Raw genomic sequence first — 24,443 nt, 5'->3', positions numbered from 1 at the left:
AATATGTCTGAAAACTGATTTCTCATATAAAAAATAGGTAAGTTTACCAGGATCTCATAAGACTTTGATGTCTCCAAGGAAAATACTGTATTATCAGTTTTTCACGCAAAGCTACTGTGTCTCTCTCAGACTACATATTCAAGTTAATATATATAAAAAGGGACAACATCTTCTTGGAATGTCTGGAATATCATCTGTACCAGTTTTAACTCTATTTTTTAATCCTAATAAATACAGTTATGGTAACTATTTGTACAAGTATGCTTATATCCTATTTGTAAAATATTGTACTTTCTAAATCACTTATACATTTTTCTATAAAAGTATGTTACTAAATATATTCTTATTTTTGTTTCCTGTCCATTAACTTTTCCCAGATAATCTCCATCTCTCCACACACTTCATACTTTTTCTTCTGATTGTGTTTAGAAAACAAACTGCAAACAAACACACAAACAAAAAAGATTTCAAAAGCATTGAAGAAAACTGTAAGAAACACTCACACATGTACACACACAAATGCAAACACAAAACCAATAAAAACATAAAAACAAAAACATAAAAGCAAAATACCAGTGAGGCTGAATCAACATATGTTTAATCAAATCAATATGAAGCCACATAGCAACCCTGTGTTAAGAGTGGAAAAAAGGATGCTAGCTCCCATCATTAAGCAAGAAGCTGTTTCCATTTGGTATCTGCTTGAAAAGGAAAATTTAGATTTCACCAATAAAGACTCACTGGTTACATTAACCACACCTAAATGCGTTGCTTATGCTCAGCAGTAGATAGTTAACACAGGCAAATATGTCTTATTTGAATGACACAATGGGAAAAGAAATTCAAATGTCTCGCTGTAAGCAATGATTTTCTATATACTAGAAATGAATCAGAGGTTTTCAAAGTCCTTGTTTCACCACAGACAGTGACACTGTTATGTTTATTCCAGGAACTGCTGACAGACAGTTAAGATGTTACAGAGACTCTGTGAACACAAATTATATCACCCCATCCCCTTATACTCTAATATTTTGCAATTTTCTTACTACTTGTAATTTACCAATGAACAAAGTACAATCCTCTGTTATTTACAAAATTAACAGTTGAGACTTTCAATTTGTAAAATGTACATGATTCCATTTCTCAATGTAGTATTGCAAGGAAATTCACTCTTAGAGTGTGATAGATAGCATCACTAAACCGTAGTTGGGAAACATATTATGTAATGAAATTCCAAAATAAATAGCCACTAAAATGTATGTCCACCTACTCAGAACCAACTTCCAATGCCAATAATGAATTCTTTTTCAATAACATTATGTCAAATGTGAATTTTTTAATGATTAATCTTGACAGATCATGTTGGTTCAAAAAATTAACTTAAAAGAGTATTGATGGAATTTAATAAAGTCAAGCGCTTTCACTTTATTATTAAGATGTATTTCCCTTCATGCAAAATATGTTTCATCTCATATTTGCTTATTTCAAAAAAATTTTCATGATTATGTCAGTATTTGGGGATTTTGCTTTTCGTATGTGTCCATCCCAAATCTCTTTCTAAATGATACTTCTCAGATAAGCTTTCATGCAAATTTGAGATTATACCCTTATTAGGCTATAACTCTATTATAAAAAGCAGGACCTCATATGTTCTGGAATCCTTATTCATAGGTAGTTATCTGGGGCTCAATGTTACAAATGTTTTTCTACTGCCAGGCTTCCTGGCAATATAGATTTTGTCACATTTTTAATCAACCTGAAATATAATTCTTAACAGAATGAGCTGTTTAATAGTAAATAAATAGAAGATGCCATCACCATGTATTTGCCCTCAGAGTCTTTCCAATAATAGTACTATAATATGTACAATTCATGTAAGAATCCCACAGAACTCTTATGTCTCTGAATGTATGATGCCCCTTTAACAACCTGATTCCTTTCTTTTTTTTCTATGCCCTACTTTTTAATAAATCCAAATCCCATCATTTTCCATTCCTTGTGTTGAATGATTCTTGTCAGTTACATACTATTATCATGTTAGGAAGTATTAGTGTGACTCTAGAAAATAATATTCTTATCAATATTAATGTTGTAAAATTACTATTGTCATTGTATTCTTTCCTCTGACTGTCTGTTGAAGATAGACTAACCTTCACTGGATCCCTGTGATATCCAAGTATATGAAAGCTTGTAACTTTCACAGAAGTGTGAGAATATCAAAGAGTCAAAACTTGCATTAGGGCCAGGTGGTGGTGATTCAGTACTCTGTAGGCAGTGGCAGACAGATCTGTGTGTTCGAGACCAGCCTGGTCTACAAAATGAGTCCAGGACAGCCTCCAAAACCACAGAGAAAATCTGTCTTGAAAAACCACAAACAAACAAACAAAACTTGCATTAACATACTTCCCAAATCACAAAATATATTTTGTGTTGCAACCTGCCAACTCCTCAGGATAGTGCACATCAATTTTTATTTGATACACCTGGGACTTTCCCCAATATGTAGCAATAGGTAAAGGAGTCAGGAGAGGTAGTTTTAAAGGAGTCCCTGATTGAACAAAACTGCAGCTGATTAGAAAATGGGTACCATTTAACCTACTCTCATGGCACAACGTGACTGCAAATGACCTAGCCAGTTGTATTGCTCTCTCTACTTCTGAATCCCATGCCACAGCTGCACAGCAGTTCTGAACTAGTAAATAGACACATTTTCTCAAACTGTCGAAATTGAGGATTTCAAGGCTGCACACCAATTTCCCTTTGCAAGGTGTTTCACTCATTATGTTCACTGACCTTATTTCCAGTGTGTTGGTTTATATTGCTCTCTGCTTGAGTTGTTTAATGAGTGCTGAATTCCACTGGGCATTCTGATTACAATATTCCTGCATATTGGCAACTTTTTTTCTAAAGGAGAAAACAGATTACCTTGTTTCTAAAAAAGTAAGTATTTTATTGAGGTCTTCCACATGAATTTTGAAGCTTTTATTTGGTCATAGATTTTGTAATCCAAATTATAATATTTGTGGCAAATAACCTGTGAAGCAAAGAACAAATCCATGCACTTTCTTCATCCAAGCCAGAGGTGAAAACAACCAGAAATTCTCAATCAAGAACTAGTTGCTCCCCCAGTACTTATGTTTTGTTTGACTTTAGGAAAGTTACTAACCTCTTTACCCTGCAGTTCTTCTGCTAAATGTAGATTCTAATTAGATACAGATAGCTGACAGTATCAGAGGGAGGAAATGGATGTAAATGTGTCTTTTTATATTCAAGGATGTATATAAATTGCACAACATAAAATTATATATGCGCATTGTCATCACTCCTGTTAAATCCTCTTCAGGTGTTGACCTGCTGACTTTGAAAGCAGCCTCGGAATGCAATTAAGCTCATCCGACATCTAGTTCTGCCTCCTTTTCAAGGAGCCCTTGTGGCTGACATTGGAGAGCTCACAGTAACCTCTATGGATTCTGCTTCTTATGTTCAGAAAGAAGGTTCTGGGAAGCAACTATGCTTCAGGGTGACTCGGTGGATGCATGTTGTTTTCCTTTTACCACTCATGGTCTTATTTTGACCTGGTTTGACTCCATCCTTCACTTTCACAACTGCCAATGATCTACTGTGTGTCATTTGCTGAAAAATCTGTCATTATGCTTGTAATACAGCAGTCAATTGGAAAACTGGCAAGAATGCTGAGCCAATCCTAAGCTACGATATAAAGAATCTCCCAGTCCAATACAAGGATAACTCATCTATGTGCCAGACAATCCAAAATGGATTCTTCATTTATCAAAATTTCTCTGTTCTGGCAAAGAGCACAAGTAATCAACTGTCCACAACAATTTATGCTTCTGATGTACACATGAACCTGTTTTATGGTTACAGATTAAAAACCACCCTCCCTCAAATCTTAGTATCATCTAGCACATCTCTTCAGTTAGCAACATGGCATCATTATTTGGTATGCTATTAACATACAGTCAACTCCCATAATAAGCACATCCTGTTCCTATCTCAGCCATTACTTTATACACTTTGTAATCTCTCTGACTTCTGGTCTACTTGTAGATTTTTTTTTGTTTATTAGTTTCTTTTTTGTGGAGAGAAGAATTTTTCTTTTTCTTCTTACAGTATATAGGTCATCTTCCAAGGAAATCATGGCAAGAATTCAACACAGGGACCAGGTTAGTATCATGTTCCTACAACCAGGGGCTCTTCAGCTAGTCCAAGCTTCATAACTGTCTCTCATATGTGGAGGGCCTAGCTCGGTCCCCTGGAGTCTCCACAGTTGTAGGTCTAGAGTTCATTAATTTCCACAAGCCTAGCCCAGCAGTTTGTAGATTTCTCCATCATGACCTTGACAGGCCTCTTCTCTTCCACTGGATTCCCATGGAGGCCAGGAGAGTGCATCAGATTCTTTGTAACTAAAATCACAGTCAGTTGTGAGCTTTCTGGCATGGCTGTGGATCCTGTGAAGTCTGGTCCTCCGCGTGGGCAGCAAGTACTCTTATAGCCACCGCGACATCTTTCCAGCCCCTCTATCATTGCATCCTTCATCAAATTACACTGTTGTTTTTGAGGTATCATGATGACAAGCCGGTGAGAGGCACTTTCCTGTTTAGTGATTCAAACGAAAGAGACAAGCCTGCTATTGGCAGTGCCAACCCTGTCCGGGTAGACCTGGGTTTTGCAGGAGAACAGCTCCTGGCAAAGCTTGAGGACCAAGACAGTAAGCTCTGCCTCCTGCATCTGTTCCTGCCATTAACTGAAATTTTTAAGATGATGTAACCGTTATCTTGCTCAACTTGCTTTTGGTCGTGGTGGGATTTTTTTTGTTGTTGTTGTTGTTGTTTGTTTGTTTCACAATAATAAAAAGCTAAGACACACACCTTTCAACCAAGAAACACCACTTTGCAAAGGAAATTTAGATTCTGGTAAATGAACAGTAAATGACACTTGCAGGATATTCAACTCAATGCCTGATACACTTGCCAGGAATAAAAATGGGTATGAGAAAAAAGAAAGGAGATAATTACTATGTCCTAGGAAGGGGGACATACAAAGAGCTCTGTAGGAGGGTGACAGTTGGTAAAGAACCGAACCCTGAACTATACTGATAAGAACATTAAATCCTCAGACATGAGGGTTACACAATTTGGGCTATCTAGGAAATGTTGAGACTGAATGGAAATTTGTGAAACAATTAGAGTTATAATACTGGACAAAAGACTCAAAGTTCTATAGAAGAATATACATTTTAATATAAATTCAATTTTTTGTCTTATACAAGAGATAGGTGATTTGAGAACCAAGGATGAAAAATATTTAGCAATATTTGGATATTATCGGCAAGGTCATTAGGAAAGTTTTCTTGTGGCTTTTTAAAAATTGTATTTAGTTCACTTATTTTAGTTGATGTAAATGAGTATTTTGTCTGTGCATACATATGTGTACCACATGTGTGACAGGTGTCCCAGGGCCACTGAAAAAGCAATATGTACTCTTAATTGTTTAACTACCTCTGGAGATCTTTGTGGCTTTGTTTTTCTAGGTGAGTTTTTTAAAAAGTTCCATATGCAACATCAAGCATTGAAGAATTAAAAAGGTTCTCTAATTTAACCATCATTAAATTTCAAAAGGAAATAAGCTTCCCTTTCCCCAATAACAGGGAAGATGTTTTTCTTTGTAGTGAAGTCAACCATGAAAGTATTGACAGTGGGCTTTGAGTGACATATAGGAGCTCTCTACTTAGGGAATTTACTAAGAGGAGGAGAAAAATCTGGCTTTTTTATGTGTCATTTAAGTTTACGTCAGTAGTGGGTGGCAGAGAGATAAAATTGAGGGAAAGCATTGCCCACCTCAGAAGTTGAAAACTTGAGTTCTCACATGGAAAGCCAGGGCGAAAGAACTCCTGTAGAGTTACGGTAAATTATTATTTTTTAATGAAACGTAAAAGTGACATAATTAGGATAACCATTACTGATCATACTGGCCCAGGATAAATGTAAGACATTCAACATGAAAACAAGTATGCAAAGGCAACCTCCATGACTTCTGTGTTTATTAATGCCACTGGGGATTGATTGCATTCTCTCTCTTGGAAAGCTATTCTCGGTCTAGTTATTTATCTTTCTTGATCTGGAGATACTATACTTATACATATATGTATATGTATATGTATATGTATATGTATATGTATATGTATATGTATATGTATATGTATATGTATATGTATATGTATACATATAGATAGGACAATACATGATTCCAAGCTAATTTACAGGAAACACACTTATCTTGTCCCAAGCAATTCTGGGGGAGCATAGTTATTTTAATTGGTCTGAAATTTCTTCCCTCTTTTCCTATAGTTCCTAATCTTCATGTCACAGTAACCCCCACATACAGTAAAATCATGGAGCTCTATTAACCAAATCAAATATATAACTCACAGAAAAGTTTTAAACCACAATAATCCTAATTTTGAGAAAAACACATAAAAAAGAACATGTTGATATAGTTTGTCTTAGCAAATCAAGTAAAAAATATTATATTGCACAACTGTGGTGATATATTATTATTTATGATTTATTAAAGCTTGCCTGAGGATTCAGAGAACAAAGTCATTCTCAAGTCATAGAAGCCAGGCACACACCTTTAATCTCAGCAGCCAGAAGCTAAGAGGTGGTGATACACACATTTAATCCTAGGATTCAGGATTCAGAGGTAGATGGTTCTCTGTAAGTACAAGGCCACCCAGATCCATACAAGACTGATCAGTCAAGTCCTAAAGAGAAACAGTTCACACAAAGGTGAGTTAAGCTCCTAGGAAAGCAAGCATTTAATCCCAGCACTGGAGGGGTATAAAAGAAAGAAGCAAGGACTTCAGAAGTCAGTATCAGGCATTCATTATCCAGCCACATTGAGAATCAGAGGGATTCATTCTCCTTTCACACTGAGAAGAGGAAGACATTCAGTCTCAGTGTTCTACACCATGCAGAGGAGAGACAGCAGGATCAGCCCATTCAGTCTATGGCAGTGGTAAGAGCTAGTGGCCTGCTATTGCTACTGCTACTTTGCTTTTCTGATCTTCAGCTTGAAGTTTGAAACCCAATATCATTCTCTGGGTCATTTATTTTTCACGCTACACACATCCTTCAAAATACCAGCTCAAGAAAAGTGGGCTGTACTAGTATGGTTATTTGCTTGTCATGATGCCCCTTTTTAACTTGTTGACTTAAATATTTGTTTTCTAGTAAATTAAGTGTGGTTTAAATCTCACAGCTTTCATGGTCACTTTTAGGTATGAAATAGTCACATTTTTTATGTATCTATCATCCAGTGTCTGCCTGAGATAACATCCTTCATTATAAACATTTTTTTCCTTAGCTCAGCTAAAATCAAGACAACTATGTTAGGATGGAATATGGGATTATTCTGTCTTATAAATAAGCCTGCCCCTGGTTTATTAACTAATTTTTCTCCTTCTACCAAGATCTTTGCCATTCTGAACTTATGTGTCAAATAAAAAAAATGGCAAAATTTTGGTGATTCTTGAATTTACTATACAGTTTGTCCAATTCTGTCAGACATGAAAACACATGCACACACACACACACACACACACACTTAAAAACACATTCTCATGTATGAAAGGTCTTATGGGAAATAGCTATGTAGTTGAGAATGATCTTGAGCTTTTGATTCTTTTGTTCCCAACCATAAAGTGCTGGGATTTCCGGCATGTACAACAACGACATGGCTGTATTTGAAATATGGCCTCTTAATCCTTTGGTGTGTGTCTGAATGCATTTGGGTACCAGCAAGTCTATCTGTCTTTAAATGTGTACTCTCAAGAGGATACATACAAAATTCATATTTTTTATTACTAGTGAAGAAAGTAATGGTTTCATTTCTGACATTTTGACACAGACATACACCATTATAGATAAAAATGGCTTCTATTATTCCACATTTGGTGACATATAACATTCATTGCAGGCCTTGAAATTCAGTGCCAGACTCTATAGTGATTCTAACACTCAACTAAGAGTCTGTTTCTCTTTAGGACTGGATCAGTCTTATATGGATCTGCGTGGCCTTTTACTCACAGAGAACCATCTACCTCTGAATCCTGAATCATAGGATTAAATGTGTGTATCACCACCTTTTAGCTGAGTCTTGGGACTTGGGTCCTACAGCATATCCACAACAAATACTTATTTGATCTTCATTAGGGGAATGTGAGTTCTAATTATTTGCCGTTTTTCTTATAGAATTTCTCTAGATTCACAACTGCTGTTAGTATTTTCCAAATAATTTTAGTATTTAAGAGACTCTGTCAACTCTATCAAATAATATAAATCCAAGTATTTAGGAACAGGGGTCAATTCATGACACATTAAAGCTCTAAGGATTCTTGACAATGGAACATATGAAAGTGATAAAGATGGGAGAGAACAGGATGAATAAAAAGACACATTAGAGGTTGGAGCTGGTTTTAAGTAAACTAAAAAAAGCACATAGACATTGATTTTAGTTTTATTGTGTAACTGTATAGTTCAGTTGAATATGGACAGGTAATTTGTAAGCATTTCATTTCTATTCTTTAAAGGCAACCCAATATTTTGCAATTAAGAACACAATTATATATACAAATAGTTCAAGCTTAAAAATTAATACAGATTTTGTAGTAGACCCACATTTGATAAAAGCTCAAAATAATATATTTTAAAGCAAATGACACAACAGTTTTTATTTATTTTATGTAAGTATATAAAAAGCAACTAAATACAAATACTCGCTGACCTTCCCAAAAATGGTATGAGATCAAAAATGTGATATTATTCAGATACTAGAATTTAGTATAGTTTAAAAGAAATTTCTTAAATTAATGCATTCAGATATCATGACACTAACACCCCCCCCCCAGACTGATAGCTGGGAATCCAGCATAGGACTGACTCAGGCCCCCTGAATATGGATCTTAGCTAAAAGGACTGAGCAGTCTAAGGGACCTCAGACAGTGCAACCAGGATGTACTCCTGGTGCCCAAAAGGCCCTTGCTAACACATACCCCATAGAGGGATACTTCTTTAACCTAGAGACAGGAGAGAAGTCCTAGTCCCTACTCAAATGACCTGACAGATCTACATGACCCCACCTGGATGGCATTGCTCTACATGTGGAATTGGGGTGGGGTATGGGAGGGGAGGGTGGTCAGGGTGTATGTGAGGGGGCAGAGAGGGTAAAAGGAAGGGAGAGGAAATGGGATTGACATGTGAAATAAAAATGCCTCTCATATTGTGGGTCTTAGATAAAATCAGACATTGATTAGTTCAAGTTTTCTGCAATCGTTGGTTTAGCATATTATGCCAGCAGAACAGCGCTATAGAAAAAGAGGAAAAAAAAATCTCTTTTTAAGTGATCTGAAAACTATCTTCTTGTAACAAAGACACAGGATATAGGGGCAATGGCTATATATAGTCACAAACTCAACCTCTCTACAGTCAACGAGTTGTATGGGTGTTGTATTTATCAATGGAGCTTTCTGTCAGTTTGTGGAGAGCAACCTATGATCTAGGCAACAGCTTTGGTTGTTTGGAGATTTCCATGAGACCCTTTGGCCAACACCTCAATTTAAATTAATCAGTCCTGATACTGGAAGCTTCATCTGGGGTCAAGAAGGTCAGTTGGGACACTATTTCCCCCTTATTTGGACACTTCATTAAAATCACCATATATTTTAGTAAGTTTCCACAGCACTGCCTTTCCATTAACCCTCCCCCCAAATTCCTATCAATATTACTTGTCTGTCTATGCACTCCATCCTTTAACCCTACTGCCATTTTCCCTCCCTACTTATCATTTAGAGATAAAAATATTGCTACCTACATTTAAGTCAATATCCAGTCAGTTGACTATAATCTTACTATTCCAGACTTAGAAATAGAGAGATAAAGGATTGGAATGACTAATATTTATTGTCTATTTAGCTGGAGTTACAGAAGCCTGGAAGAGAGGTTTGTAGTAGTACTCCCAAGAAGATTTACCTTTTAACAAAAGACAGCCATAAATGCAGATTACAGAGTCAATGGGTATGAGGGCAAGATTTTTTTCTTAGATTCCCCTTTCATTTCTTCCAAGATATAAGGCAGCAACCTTATGATCCTCTCCTTACACCCATCGACTGCCATGATTGCCATGATGGGTTTAACACCATAATTGACTGTGTCTTTAAACAGTGAGCCAGAACAAACTCTGCTTTCTTGAATTTTTTTTTTTTTTTTTTTTTTTTTTTTTTTTTTTTGCTGTGTGATCAGGTATGCTGTTGTAAATGTAATTGATACAACCAACACATAAATTTGAAATGATCCCTTTTTTGAATTACCATAGAAAAACTAATAATCTAATGACAACATTATCTCATGTTAACTCTGTGAAATGTTATGTATTTTCAAAACAAGATAATCAGAAGGACATTTGTAATTTTGATCAGACATGGAGATTGGATATATCACAATTTATTGAACATATAGTTTATGCCTGAGATTTTGAGAGAATATTGACGTTGTCTAAGACTGCATGGCTCTTAAAGGTTTTCAAGTGAAAGATCAGAGGCAACCCTTTGAGATAATCTCAATATTCACTACAGTCATATCAATGATACCATTGAAAGAATAATTGGAATGGAGATAACTATTTGTTTTAAAGAAAATGTTCCAGCTATGTGTAGTGGTATACTCCTGTAACACCTGCACCCATAGGTAGAGACAGGTAGATCTCTGATTTTTTGGACAGTCCTGGCCTGCAGAATGAGTTCCAGGACCGCCAGACCACACAAAGATATCTTGTCTTGAGGGAAAAAAGAGTGGATTACTCAAAGTATGGTATGAAATAAGTAAAACAAGATCAGAAAGAAATTAATTGTCAAAGAATGGCCAAGCCAACAAAATTGTGTTTGAGAGACAATGGTTGAAAAATCATGCCCCACTTTTTTCTGGCCATCACTAGGGAACAAGTGGGTTAGCAAATATTTCCTAATGACCCATGCTCTTGAGGTTTTATAAACAGGAATTTCCAGAAGTGTTTCTAGCAAATTTGTCATAAAAGATTTCTGTAGACCTGCAAGATTAACGTCTCATGTAGCTGACAAGATTGTGACAGGGGTCATTTTAAATTGTTAAAAGACTTTCTTGTATCAGATCCCTCTCACTGCTGATTTCAGTAAAAGGGGGGAGATGTTCACTATGTCAAACAGAATAGAAAATAAAAAATGGGAAGCTAGTTTTGGAGACGTTCCTATTCAAATATTCTCCTACCAAGTGACAGGGATGTGTCAAAAGCACAGGGAAGGAGGAAAAATCAAATGTTACTTGATTTCAAAGTAAGAAAGTACTTACTATTAACAAGCTTTGCAAACTCACACACTCTCCTTAATGTATAATGATGTATGTGAGTTTTCATTGGCCAGAAAGACAACAGGAAAAGGAGAAAATTTACTACAATATAATAACCTTCTTAGATGAGGCAGGTTTTTTTTACTCTGGTTTTCTATTTGATTCTGTGTTCTGTTCAATAGAATAAAAGCAAAGCAGGAAACAGAACATATTTCTACTGCACAACATTTGTGGGATCTTTTTTTTTCATTGAATAGTGGTCAGTAACTTTAGTAATTCACAAATGATGTTAGGTTCTAAATACTTAACTATTGTTTCTATAATAATGACAGAACAGTTAAAATAGCAAGTTTCTTTCAAATAGCATTAAAAAATAAATGAATAAAACCTACCCTGTACAGAAAATGCAAGTTTAGTTGAAATAGGTAATTGGAAACAAATGTTAAGATTCAAAATACATTAATTGAAAACTAGGTAGAACATTTTTCCATTTCCATACTTTTAAAGAACTAATTTTAAAAAATGCTTCATCAGTACACACCACCAGACCTACTACATACTGGGAATTTTTAATCTTGTAATTTTGTCAGTTTTTTTCAAAAAGGCTGATGTTTATTTAATAAAAGAACAATCACATTATAATGTATAATGATATGTATTGTTGATAGATGAGCAATTGCTCAAAACAGTCTTTAGCAAAATCTGTGTACTTCTAACCTATCTACCACTTGATGTTTACTAATGACTTAATTTTTTTAAATAGTTTTCAACAGTCAAGTGGAAATATTATGTCCCACAGCTATTAGATTACATAAAGGTGAGATTGTTTGCTTACTAGTGGTGTATATTATTTATACAGTGTTAATATCAAAAGCTTGTGATGAATTATATACGTACAGTATCCAAAAAAAAGAAAAAATACAATGCAAGTTGACAATACCCCTAAAATTGCTTTGAAATTTCATTTCTAATGATTCTCCATTTTGTTTCATATAAGTAGACATCTGATTTATTTTAATAATCAGATGATCTAGTGAAGTAGCTGCTGCACATGAGTCACATCAGCAAAGGAAACAATTATTTGCAGATACTTCAGGAGGCACAAGCTAACTATGCTTATGAAGTAGTTTCCAACTTTTCATATAACTCTTTGAGATAACAATTATGCCTTTTCAAGTAATAAAGGAGAAATATGAGTCAGAGAGTCTAAATAAGTCATTCAATATTAACTGATTGACGTGGAGACTGAGTTACCACTCAAAGAAATTGCCTACAAATCTTATTTTCTTAGTATATTATGTGTTGTCTTTAACACTTAGGAGACATGAAATGAAAACTGAAACCTCTTTTCCTCTCACTTTAATGTCAATAAAGGGATGAACTGATTTAGCATGTTATATTAAGTGTAAACAAACAAACAAACAAAAAATCTCCCAACCCTCCTGTCCATAGGGATTTACCACACACCCTTTAGCTGATGAGGCACCTGAGTGCATAAATAAAATGTTTAAACGGAACTATTTAAGCCACTTTATATAGTCAGGAGGACAGCTGTTTCTGTGATGGGCAAATTCTCTGGGGACACCTTGGTTGGGGCTGCCCATATGATTATGATTTCAGCCTTCAGTTTGGCAGAGAGAAAACATATTCTGATGAGGACATATGAAGAACAGAGGGTCATGCATTTTGTGTACCGGTGAATTATAAATTTTCAGAGCTGGAAGAGGTCTTAAAGGTCAATGTCCTCCATATCAACAGTGTCTGACTCAATGCAAGAAAATCACAGGTTCAAAAGAAGAATGGGCAATGTCAGTGAACTGTTCAGATTACTTCATTGTGTTAACTGTCATGCCAATCTTTCTTTTGTAGTCTAAGTTGAAAGGATTGTAAATGTTGAAAGAAACATTTACTCATCATGGCATAGGTAGGTGTTACTGGTTTTGACACTGGTAATGAATGAGCCATGAATCACAGATGGCATTGGGCCTGACTTGCTCTTTCTTTAAGTGTTGATGAATAGTTTCTTCTTAATGAGTTCAGTATGGGTTCATACTCAATTCCTGATAAAATTGGCAATAGTATTTTGAGTTTCCCAGTATATAAAGCTTTCTAAAATATGAAGGTAAAATTGGCAGCAATATTTTGAGTTTTCCCTATGTGAAGCTCCATTATCACCACATTGCCATATTTATTTTTTTCCTGAGTTACCTGTAGCCTAACAGCACCATAGGGGTCTGCCATTAATAAATTCCCGTCACTCACTAGTGGCTTCTGTCCTTTCAGCTTCTTTTAGTGTCTTGCATGGCTCAGTCTGGCTTCCAATGGTCTATGTTATTTTTTTTCCACAGAAATGTTAAGTTTATGACACACTGGATGAGATATAACCAAATAATTTCTTTTAAAACTTAAACTTCAGCTTTACATACTCAAGTCATTTTTACTGATGAATTTAACTTAGAAAGACTCATTATTTCCCAGTTGTCTCACAACATTTAAATTGCCACAGCCACAGTCATATTGTGCTTGCTACATTGGAGAATGTTCATGAAGAGAAAAATGGATCAAGAGGTCACCTTGGTGATTGAACTAATGTTCCTCTGTTTTTGATGTCTTTCATAAGGGAAAGCCATTCTCCTGCACCTAATACACAACCTCCATACATCACTTCTGACTTCAGCCTGTTCCCTGGCTGTAACTTCACAAAATAGAAGAGGAGCAATTCCTTCTCAATCTTCTTTACCATGAGGTATTGCTTTAAACATTATTTTCAAAATAATAATACAAAAAACTGAGGGCTCAACCAATAAAACATGTCATAGTAAGGTGCACAGAATTTCGACATCAATACATTTTTAACTTTTAAGTGTTTCCAAAATCTTTTCAATAATATTCTTTCTATTCTAAGGAATATCCTTAATCTTATCAGCTAAGAGGATATAATAGATGTCTTCATAGTCTCTGAACACAATCTGTTATACAGACCTCAATCTATTTAGAAATAAAAATGGCATTTGAAAATGATTGCAATGGCCTTACCTAGTTTTTCTATTGTGTATCCATCCTTCTCTGTGCACTTAAAGAAATGAACTGTCTTTAAATAGCTTAATGGATTTTTGAGGCACTCTGATACAACAGCAGTTCCTTGCAGTTATTTGATGTACTAAATTTATTTCAGCTCCAGTAGTTTAATGTTGAGTGTTACCTTTCTCCTAAATTGTTTTTATATTTGCATATATAACTTTACAGCTATCAGCAAAGTATATTTTGTACAATTAAAGAAACGGTTTAGATTTAGTTTGAGGAGACCTTTAAACATGTTTTACTACCTTACCATCTTTCTTCTAAGTAAACTTTGCATTTCCACTAAATAACATTTATTTGTATCAATTGACTTTTCTGCTGTTATCAGATAGACTCAGCTATTCCTTCAAGCACTTCTTATTATAGATAATATTTACTAAGAAAGACTTGCCTTAAGTGTCTTGTGATTAACAACTCACAGACCAAGAATTGCCCATAGTCCTACACACTCTGCACATTCGCTTTGCCTCCCATCACTGTTCCCCCTCTCACTGCTTGCTCTTGGTTTCATAATTTAAGTTCCCAGTACGTCAAACTTGGGCTTCTCCTGAAGCCACAAGGCCCGTTTTTAAGGGAGTATCTGACAACCTAAGAAGCAAATGTTATTGACTGCCTAGAGGGGAAAGGAAGCATCTACAGAAAAGGATGGCTGTCTTGTTTTCTCCACGTTGAACTGGGACAGCTGTGTGGCTGGCAGATTATTTCTGGGCACACCAAATCAAGGCCTTGGGAACCTACAGCTGGAGGTCACCTGGCAAGAAAATGAATTATCTCTTAGTAGCTTCTGCTCAGATTTCCAGGTTACAAGAAAATCCTTTCACACTCAGCTTTAATCTGATGATGCTTTGCTTATTTGCTCTTCATTTTATGTGCTACATGTTTAAGTAAATTTGGTGATGCTTACATGAGGGCTAGTGTTTCACCAGAATCAACCTGTACCACATGGAATTTAGGACAGCAAAAACTGTTAGCATGGTTAAGGAAAATTTGTAGAACCAGTGCCTTGATAGGGAGGCAAGACAGTTTGAAAAGATTTTTGGACCCTTGGGACCCAGGTTCCATACTCTCTGATTGTACTGGAAGTTGATAGCACTCAGTTTCTAAAAATTATTTGTCAATTAGAATTTTATACCTACTTTGGTACTGTCCCCATGCACAACATCATCACCAAATAAATAATTACCGTTTTCCATTGAGGAAAAAATGATAAGCAATGTATCTTCATGTTTTGTTTTTACTTTTTAAAATTAACACGTAATTACATAAATTTACCCTGTCATTTCCCTGCTCTAACCAATCATATATCTTGCTGGCCTTTGATCTCTCCAATTGATGGCACCTGGCTTCTTTTTTCATTTTCTTTAATTATTGAATACACACAAACAATGCATGTGCGCACGCGTGCGCGCGCACACACACACACACACACACACACACACACACACACACACACACAGAGCAAATGTTACTTGTATATATGTTTTCATGGCTGACCACTTAATAGTGGTTAGTTAATTACAGAGCTCTTCCTTTGTGAAATCTACTTTTTCCACTTGCTTCATTGCTTAGTGGCATGTAGTGTTTTGACTGCTGTCTCATGAGATTTCTAGCATGTCTTTTAGTGTTGTTTTATTACAGGTCTTGTAGTCATATTGTTGGGACTTCATGTGTGTAGTCTCTCTGGCATTTCTAGGACATGCTATTTCACTTCAGATATCCAGATTCTCTAGTTCTTGCAATCTATCCATTGCTTCTTTAACATGCTTCTTGACTCTTGGGTGCATGAGTTGTGTTTTAGATGAATAAGTGAGAGCTTGGTACAATGGAATCACATATTCTCTGAAGTTTCATCTACTGCAATTTTCTGGTTCTCTTGCTAAGAGAAATGTCTGTGCTGAGGAGTGAGACCTATGCTTACATGACCAGTATGGAAAGAAACCCAAAGTGTACAATAACGGCACTCACATCTTGCTGTTAATCAATAGTTTCATAGTTAGACTGAAGTTTAGCTCCACATAAGGGTAATTATCCCTGACTCTTGAAACCTAGCAGACAACACATGCTAGTGTACTCGAGGTTCTTAAAGGAGAACCTAAAAACACCTTTTTGCCAAATCACCATGATTCCTAACTACAGACTAAATAAGTATCTTTATAATAACATTTTCTTAATAAATAACCTTCAAAGAAACAGCAATATATTTGGGAAACGAAGGAACCAGACTCCTATTTTTCTCATTAACTGGTAGACCCATATTGACTTTTCTTTGGTTAGTAGATAATGTACACTTGAAGCAGTAGAGTGGTCATAGACTATCTAGGTTTTAGGTATAGTTAAAAGAAGAATGTGAAAAAAAGAGCCTTATATCGTATTTATTTTCAAAGTAAAACATTCCTCTGTAGGTAAAATCTCCAGCATCTGTGGGGCTACACTGTCACACCTGAGATATTCAACATGACTGTGTTTTATTTATATGACTGAGATGAATTTAGCATTTCAGTTAGGGATAAGGTTAGAAAACAAGAAACATAGAAGACAGATTTTATTCTGCTTTCATTGGAGGATTTTCAGAGGAAAAGCACTATCAGTTTGAAAGAAAGCACCAATCAGCATTTCAAGAGTTCCATCAATCTAGTTTCATTCACCATTCCAACATGCCAATGAATATGAAGGTGAGGATCAGAGAAAAGATATTCTTGCAACCTGAGTGCATCAGGAAAGAAATCTAGTCATATTCAAGCCCACATTTATATGAGCTTCAGATTTGGTACAGGAAAAATTGGAATGTTGGGGAGGAGATATCTCTAATTAAGCACTGCTGCTCTAACTCTTCTCATCACTGCTGACTAACTTCTGGATCTGCAAAGTCCAATGGAAGCCATATGATTGTTGGACTTTAAGATGATCAATCTGAATGCTTAACTGGAAGGAGAGAAACAATGAACTTGAAGATGGTTTTCCCAGGTTGGCCATTGCACTTCAGATGTGCTGACCCCAGCAATTTCCACAAATGTGGAAACTCGACCTCATAATTTGTGGTAGTGGAGTTCTGCGTTCGCGCTCTCTGCTCTGTCTCCCCTGCGGGGGAGGGAGGACGATGAACAATCTGGTACTTGCAGATGTTCATTTGTGCTCCAGAATATGGCCTCACTAACATAAATGTCCCTAGGTTTTGTTCTTCGTGAAATCCAAAGGAACTACAGCTGTTGACTGCCAACAAATTTCTGTGGGTTCAGCAAAAGCAAAGTTACAGTGAGAAGTTAAATGAAAGATGGGCCATCAGACCTCAGTTAATGGCAGGATCAAATAAAGAGCCTAGTGTATTTTATAGCACAAGGAGCTGTTTGTACTTTCAGTTCAGCTCTATCGGTTCTAGTAGAAGACAGGATGACATGTAATATTTTGTAGTGAAATTTATGCCAATTGGCCTCATGAGCTTAATTTTGTCTCTGTCTGAGTCCATCTGTTCTCTGCAATGTCTTATTGCAAGATGCAGACCTTGGACATCTTATGATCAACAGAAATATTCAGGAGCTATTTTTATCTCCTAATTTTCTCTCTTAGAGCTTACTTGAGTATTAAATTACCATACTTTCACTTTTAAACCAGACAGTCATGTTTGAATTCTAGATATTACCTCATTATTCCAATTCTTTCTCCAATCATCCATTATGTTTTCATATGATTAAAGTTAACAAACCCTCCCTTTTTTCTAGTTACTCAGTTCTATATCTAGATAATTATGCTCTTTATTTTTCTACCTACATTTTAAGACACTCCATAAATTAGTTATCAATTTTGTAAACCTATATACATTATTTAAATTCATCCATAAACCAACTCTACTATAAATCACTTACCAATTTATGAACATAAAATGAGATTCATGTGCTATAAAAGTAAATATATCCCCCATCTGGATTGCTAATGAGTGGCTGAAGTAGAACTTCAACATTATGACCTGCAATGTGATTCTCTTAATCACTTCAATATAGTGTTCCTAGGAAGCCACATGGAGGTTTCTACAGCATTCTTACTGCTGAGTATAATCACCTTGGAGACATTCTAGGAAACTACCTAAGAACAAATGGTGCCACCCTTAAGTTCAAGAATTGAAAAGGAGACTTTTCAAAGAGTGAAGGAATCAGTCTGAAAAGGTCACCTTGATAATAGTACCAAACACAGGAATAAGACATCCCAGGATGACAGGACAGAATAAAGGGAGACATGAAGCATAGTATTGAGCAAGAACTACATTAATAATAGCACTACCAGGACATAAAATGTCAAATCATATGCTATTCCTGTGGTAGATGATATGAAAATTGAGAGGAATTTCAATCAGAGTTCTACTGCAAACTCAAACATACTGGATCTCATTAAGAAGAGTAGACCTGTGGACATGACTCTGTAAAACAGTGAGTTGGATATGAAGGGGGCTAGAACAAAGGAGATGGTATACAAATTCACATAATAGGTAAATTGTGTTCAGTTTCACGGAGAGATTAGAACAAAATATGTTTCTCATTGCTTTTACCATCTAAGGGAAAGGGTCATTCAGGCACTCTTCAATCAATCAATTTTTAAAGTGGGCCACCTGAAAAGGCAGTTTTTGGAAGGAAATTAGTGGTAAGAAGTGTTGAGAGCAGATTAGCATACAATAATATATAATAAAATATGGGCAAAAGCCCAAGTATTTTTAGAATGCCTAACCATATCTTGAAAGTCTTCTAACAGCCCTCCAGTTTCATTCACATCTATGGATATAAAACCCAGGCATACCCTACTACATAATTGTGTTGTGTAGTGATTGCCCTTAATTTAGTTGCCACTACCATTGTTGACTAGATTAATCCATTATTTTATTTGCACATACATAATAACAAAATTGTAAAAAATGTGTATTAGTTAAAGAATATTAAAAATATGTATAATGTATTAGAGTCACACATGATGGGAGATGTCATTCTGTATATGTTCTCATACTGGTTAATGAATAAAGCAATGTTGGCCAATAGGAAAGGAGATAGGAGGGACTAGGAGACAAGGAGGAGAGAGGAAGTAGGAAAGAGGAGCCAAGATGGAGAGTCTGGAGAAAGCAGAATGCCAGCCAGGTCCCTGGTAAGAGAAATACATAGATCAGCAGAAATGGGTTAATAATTAAGGCAGAGCTAGCCAATAAGAAACAAATAATGGGCCAACAGAATTATATCAAATACAGAGTCTCTGTGTGTTAATTGGGGCTGGCGTGGCGGCAGCGGGACAAGACAGGCGGCGGGAGGAAAACCTGTACTCTTTACACACACATCTTGAATTGCAATAGCTAATACTTTATGTATTATTTAATTCTTTATATAATAGGAAAGATGGAAAAAATAATTAATAAGCCAAGGCAAATTGAAAGTAGAGAAACTTTTTTTTTCTGGATGATATCTTCTACAGGAATCTTTTGATAAAAACAGTCTGTAATAATGTTTCTGAGTAAGATATAAATATTATCCCTAAGGTGTCCAAGCAAAAGTCATAGCTTGCTTCTGCTGCTGTCTTCTCACATTTATCTAACTATTAAAAATCCAGAGTCACTGGCATATCTCATGGATCATATAAAAGTGTTTTGTGCTCTCTCTTGGGCACCAGGAGCTAGTGGGAAAAAAATTACAAGACACTTTTCTTTTAGTGTCAGATCTAAACAAGTCATCTGAATCAGCCTGACTGATGAGAGGAGACACTTATGATTGGCAATCCTCACAACCACATCAGTGGAAAATTGGAGGATTTTGAATTAAATACTGCTTTTATTACATATTAGTTGAAATAGAAGTTGATAATGAAAGAGTATTTCAAAAAGAATAACATTTTGAAAATATTTACTATATGGATAACTATTAGTAATATATGTTCATATTTGCCTTATTAAATAAAATTGTTATGTCAAATATAAGCATAAAAGAATATAAAGAAACAAGATTATAAAGTACAATAAAACTTGATATATGTTGATTAATTTATGATTTCTGACTCAAGCACTCTGTACAATTGAGCAATACATGTGCATACCTTCTAAACAATACTTGTATATTTATTTACATGTGCATGTGCGTACATGTCAATGTAGGTGGATATCTATTTAACTGTATATCTGGGAAAGCAGATTATTCATAATTGTAGATAAGCAAATTGAATTACAGGATATGTTATGTACCACCTTCCAAATCCTATATTTTCTATAGCATCAGGTTATGTATTGAATTCAGGTTCCTGCATTGTGTTTAGGAACTAAGACAATACACTGATCGTATAGATGGTGTAACAGTCATCAAAGGAATTCTGAAACTGTGAAGCAGAGATATAGAAGACTGATGTCACATTATTAATGAACCAGGTGAGAGTCAACCGGCTTCTGCTAGCTTTGAAGATAGATGGTGGCTCTGAGCAAAGGAGACCAGATAAACTCAGACAAACTAAAGCAAAATGAAATAAATCTCAGGCAGTTCCCTTTAATATCTTCACATTATCTCAGTGAGGAAAAATTTAAATGTATAAAATTCACAACATTAAATAATACATTCACAATTTTAACACACCAAGTTTGTATTATCTGATGTGCTATCAGAAGGAAGGTAACATAGACATACAAAAAAAAAATGTTCAGTTAAATTACACTCAATATAAGTGTACACTAGGTAGTGTGTAACTAGTTTTATTCTATAAAGAAGAAAAACACTAAAAAGTATCGCATCTGGAGTCATAATAGTAACTTTGAAATAAAACTTGAGGAAGTAGGTAAACATGGAAGTTACTCTCTCAATATACACTTTTGGTTACTTTTAATGATTATTTTATTACTTGTAGAAGGAAACAATATTTGTCTGGAAAAAAATCATGTATTTTATTGTTTCATACACATCTATACACCCCAAATGACTTTGTAAGGAAAACACAAAGGCACATGGATTGCTAGATACTGAAACAGAGGACTCACTGCATTTTGTGTCAAAGGAGAAATAGTTACAGTCTAGAAACCCATCTTTTCATTTTGGTTCACAAGCAAATAACACATCCAACCATGGTGAGTTTTTGATACTGTTAACGTAATGCTCCAAGAAATTAACATTTCCAGGGACAATGACAGTATCATAAGTGAGGAGGTGTGGACAGCAGGGAGGCTGAGGGAAGGGCAGAGGCGGCTGAGAGCAACAATGGGCTTGGCACCATCTGTCTGTTGTTAATAGCTGCTTCTATAGCAGCAGCAGGTTTAAGTCAAGAAAACCCAGGCATTTGGACGATTCACCATCGCATCAGCTGTTGCCTTTTGCATTTTACTTTTGCTCATTATCTATATTAGGTAAAGGCATTGAAAATCATGTTGTTTATTCAAAGCAATTGCTGAAGGAAAAAAAAAAAAAAAACATTGCCACGAAATCTGCACATGAAATTTCAGAGACCAGAAATCAGCTGCCAAAAACACAAGGAAGGAGTTTATGAAATGTTGGCATTCATTTATTTTGGTGCAGTGTAGAACTACTTTAGAGTTTGGAAACAATATATTTTGAATATGAAATTTTCATCATAAAACAAATGTAATACTTTATAGAGCTCGCATGTATTTGTGGTCAAAGAATGAATAAAATTCAATACTTTTTTTTTTTATTCTGTGTTTTCAGCATCTTTCCATGGTGGTTATTCTTTCATAATACGGGTTTTATACTTTATTCAGAATTACATAAAATAAGTCTTGCAGTTCTTGCTCTTATGTCTGTCTCCAGCTGCCAGCTCTATGTTCTTCATGACCTAAACAAAGGCTGCATGTAAGAGCCTGTTTAAAGATCATTGGTTCTGTGAGATTGTCCAGGCATAAAAGATGTGTAAATGCACACAAATGTATTTGAAAATATATCCTCAGTTATATCTTTTTTCTTAATATCAAGTGAACGACAGTCCCAATCCTGTACTCTTAAACTTTTTCTCAATAGTGACTACCTTTGTACTTTGTCATTCACTGACCTCTGATGAAGAAATTTGTGACAACTTCAATTGAATGGTTGCTCTTAATTGGGAGATTACTATTATGAAGAATCTGTACTCTTAAAAATAATCATTAGATAAGTAAATGACATGCTGAACAAACTTAAGACAAAATATACTCAACTTTAGATACTTGTTTTAATTAACAATGAGGAACAACCGAATTAAATGGACTTTCAAAACAGGAGAGTAATATATCAGTAGCGAACTTAGCATTTTCTAATGGCCTCTGAGACAACTAGCATTTAAAGTTCAAGTTAACAGTTGACATAAATAACCAATGCATCACCTGTAACCCTTAATTCTAACTGCAAAAGGACATATTTATGTGTTATCAGATATGCATGCTTCTATGGTGTGAATCCAAGAAATCTAAACATGTTTAACTTCTGCCTCTCCATTTGATATTAATTTCATCAGAGAATCAAGTAACTTTCTAGTCTTTCAGGCAACAAGGAAAGTACTGTATACACATGATTAGCATCATAAATCCAAAAGTTTGAAATCCAAAATGAAACTTGGAGCATTAAGTTAATGGATAAAAAACATATGCAAATATATACTAACCTAGCTATACATGTATCATATAAATATAGATATTGATATACACTTAGATATAAATGTATGTTATACTAATAGTTATTTTGTTTATATATACACACTAACAAAAGAGTGAAAGCAGGTAAAGTTCTCATTCAAGCAATGGCTATCTTCTATTAGAATATTTATTTCATTGGTTCACTTGAAAGATGATGACACTTTGGTTTTGCTTTTAATCATATTAGCAATGGGATCAGATTAAGACTCTGAGAGAAACAATTAACAAATGGGAGCTCTTCAAACTTAGAAGCTTCTGTAAGGCAAAAGACACAGTTGACAAGACCAAACAGCAGCACACAGACTGGGAAAAGATTTTTACCAATCCTATATCCGACAAAGGGATGATCTCCAAAATATACAAAGAACTCAAGAAACTAGTCAACAAAATGCCAAATAACCCTATTAAAAAATGGGGCACAGAACTGAAGAAAGAATTCTCAATAGAGGAAATCAAAAAGGCTGAAAGACACTTAAGAAAATGCTCCACATCCTTAGCTATCAGGGAAATGCAAATCAAAACAACATTGAGATACCATCTTACTCCTGCCAGAATTGCTAAAATTAGAAACAACAATGATGACTCATGTTGGAGAGGATGTGGAGAAATGGGAACACTCCTCCACTGCTGGTGGGAGTGCAAACTCATACAGCCATTTTGTAGATCAGTATGGCGGTTCTTCAGGAAAATGGGAATTAGTTTACCACAGGACCGAGCAATCCACCTCTTAGGCATATACCCAAAGGATTCACATCCATGCAACAAAGACATCTGTTCAGCTATGTTTATAGCAGCACTATTTGTAATAGCAAGAACCTGGAAGCAACCTAGATGCCCCTTATTGAAGAATGGTTAATGAGGATGTGGCACATCTAAACAATGGAATACTACTCTGCAGAAAAAAATTAATTGTATCTTGAAATTCGCAGGCAAGTGGATAGCACTTGAAGAAACCATCCTGAATGAGGTAACCCAGTCACAAAAAGAGGTATATGATATGTACTTGCTCATATATGGATTTTAGACCTAGATCAAAGGATCACCGGGCTATAATTCACACCACCAGCGGAACTAGGATACAAGGTGGATTCTAAGAGATTCATATAAAGTCCCTCATACAACCAGGAAGGGACAAGTCCCCCAGAGCTCAGGGGAAGTGGGGGGGAGACAGTGAATGGAGAGAGAAGTAGGAGAAAACGAGCGGGAGGAAAGGAAAACATGTGTGACCACGAAGATTGATCCTGGTTAGGAATAGAAGACAGGAAAGAGAGAGAGACAGACACAGAGAGAGAGAGAGAGAGAGAGAGAGAGAGAGAGAGAGAGAGAGAGAGAACATAAAAGAG

At 35.5% G+C, this 24,443-nt stretch overlaps 1 non-coding gene across 1 annotated transcript; it reads left to right on the top strand.

Moving 5' to 3' along the window:
* Nucleotides 1–17,391: 17,391 nt before the first annotated feature.
* On the top strand, nucleotides 17,392–17,547 carry LOC127213645 (U1 spliceosomal RNA). The gene has a single exon (XR_007833664.1). It is a non-coding gene; the product is annotated as a U1 spliceosomal RNA (small nuclear RNA).
* Nucleotides 17,548–24,443: the final 6,896 nt, after the last annotated feature.

Source organism: Phodopus roborovskii, unplaced genomic scaffold (genome assembly GCF_943737965.1).
Source record: "Phodopus roborovskii unplaced genomic scaffold, PHOROB, whole genome shotgun sequence".
Taxonomy (NCBI): Eukaryota; Metazoa; Chordata; class Mammalia; order Rodentia; family Cricetidae; genus Phodopus; species Phodopus roborovskii.
Note: the sequence above shows the minus strand (reverse complement) of the source record. Positions and strands in the feature narration are given on the sequence as shown.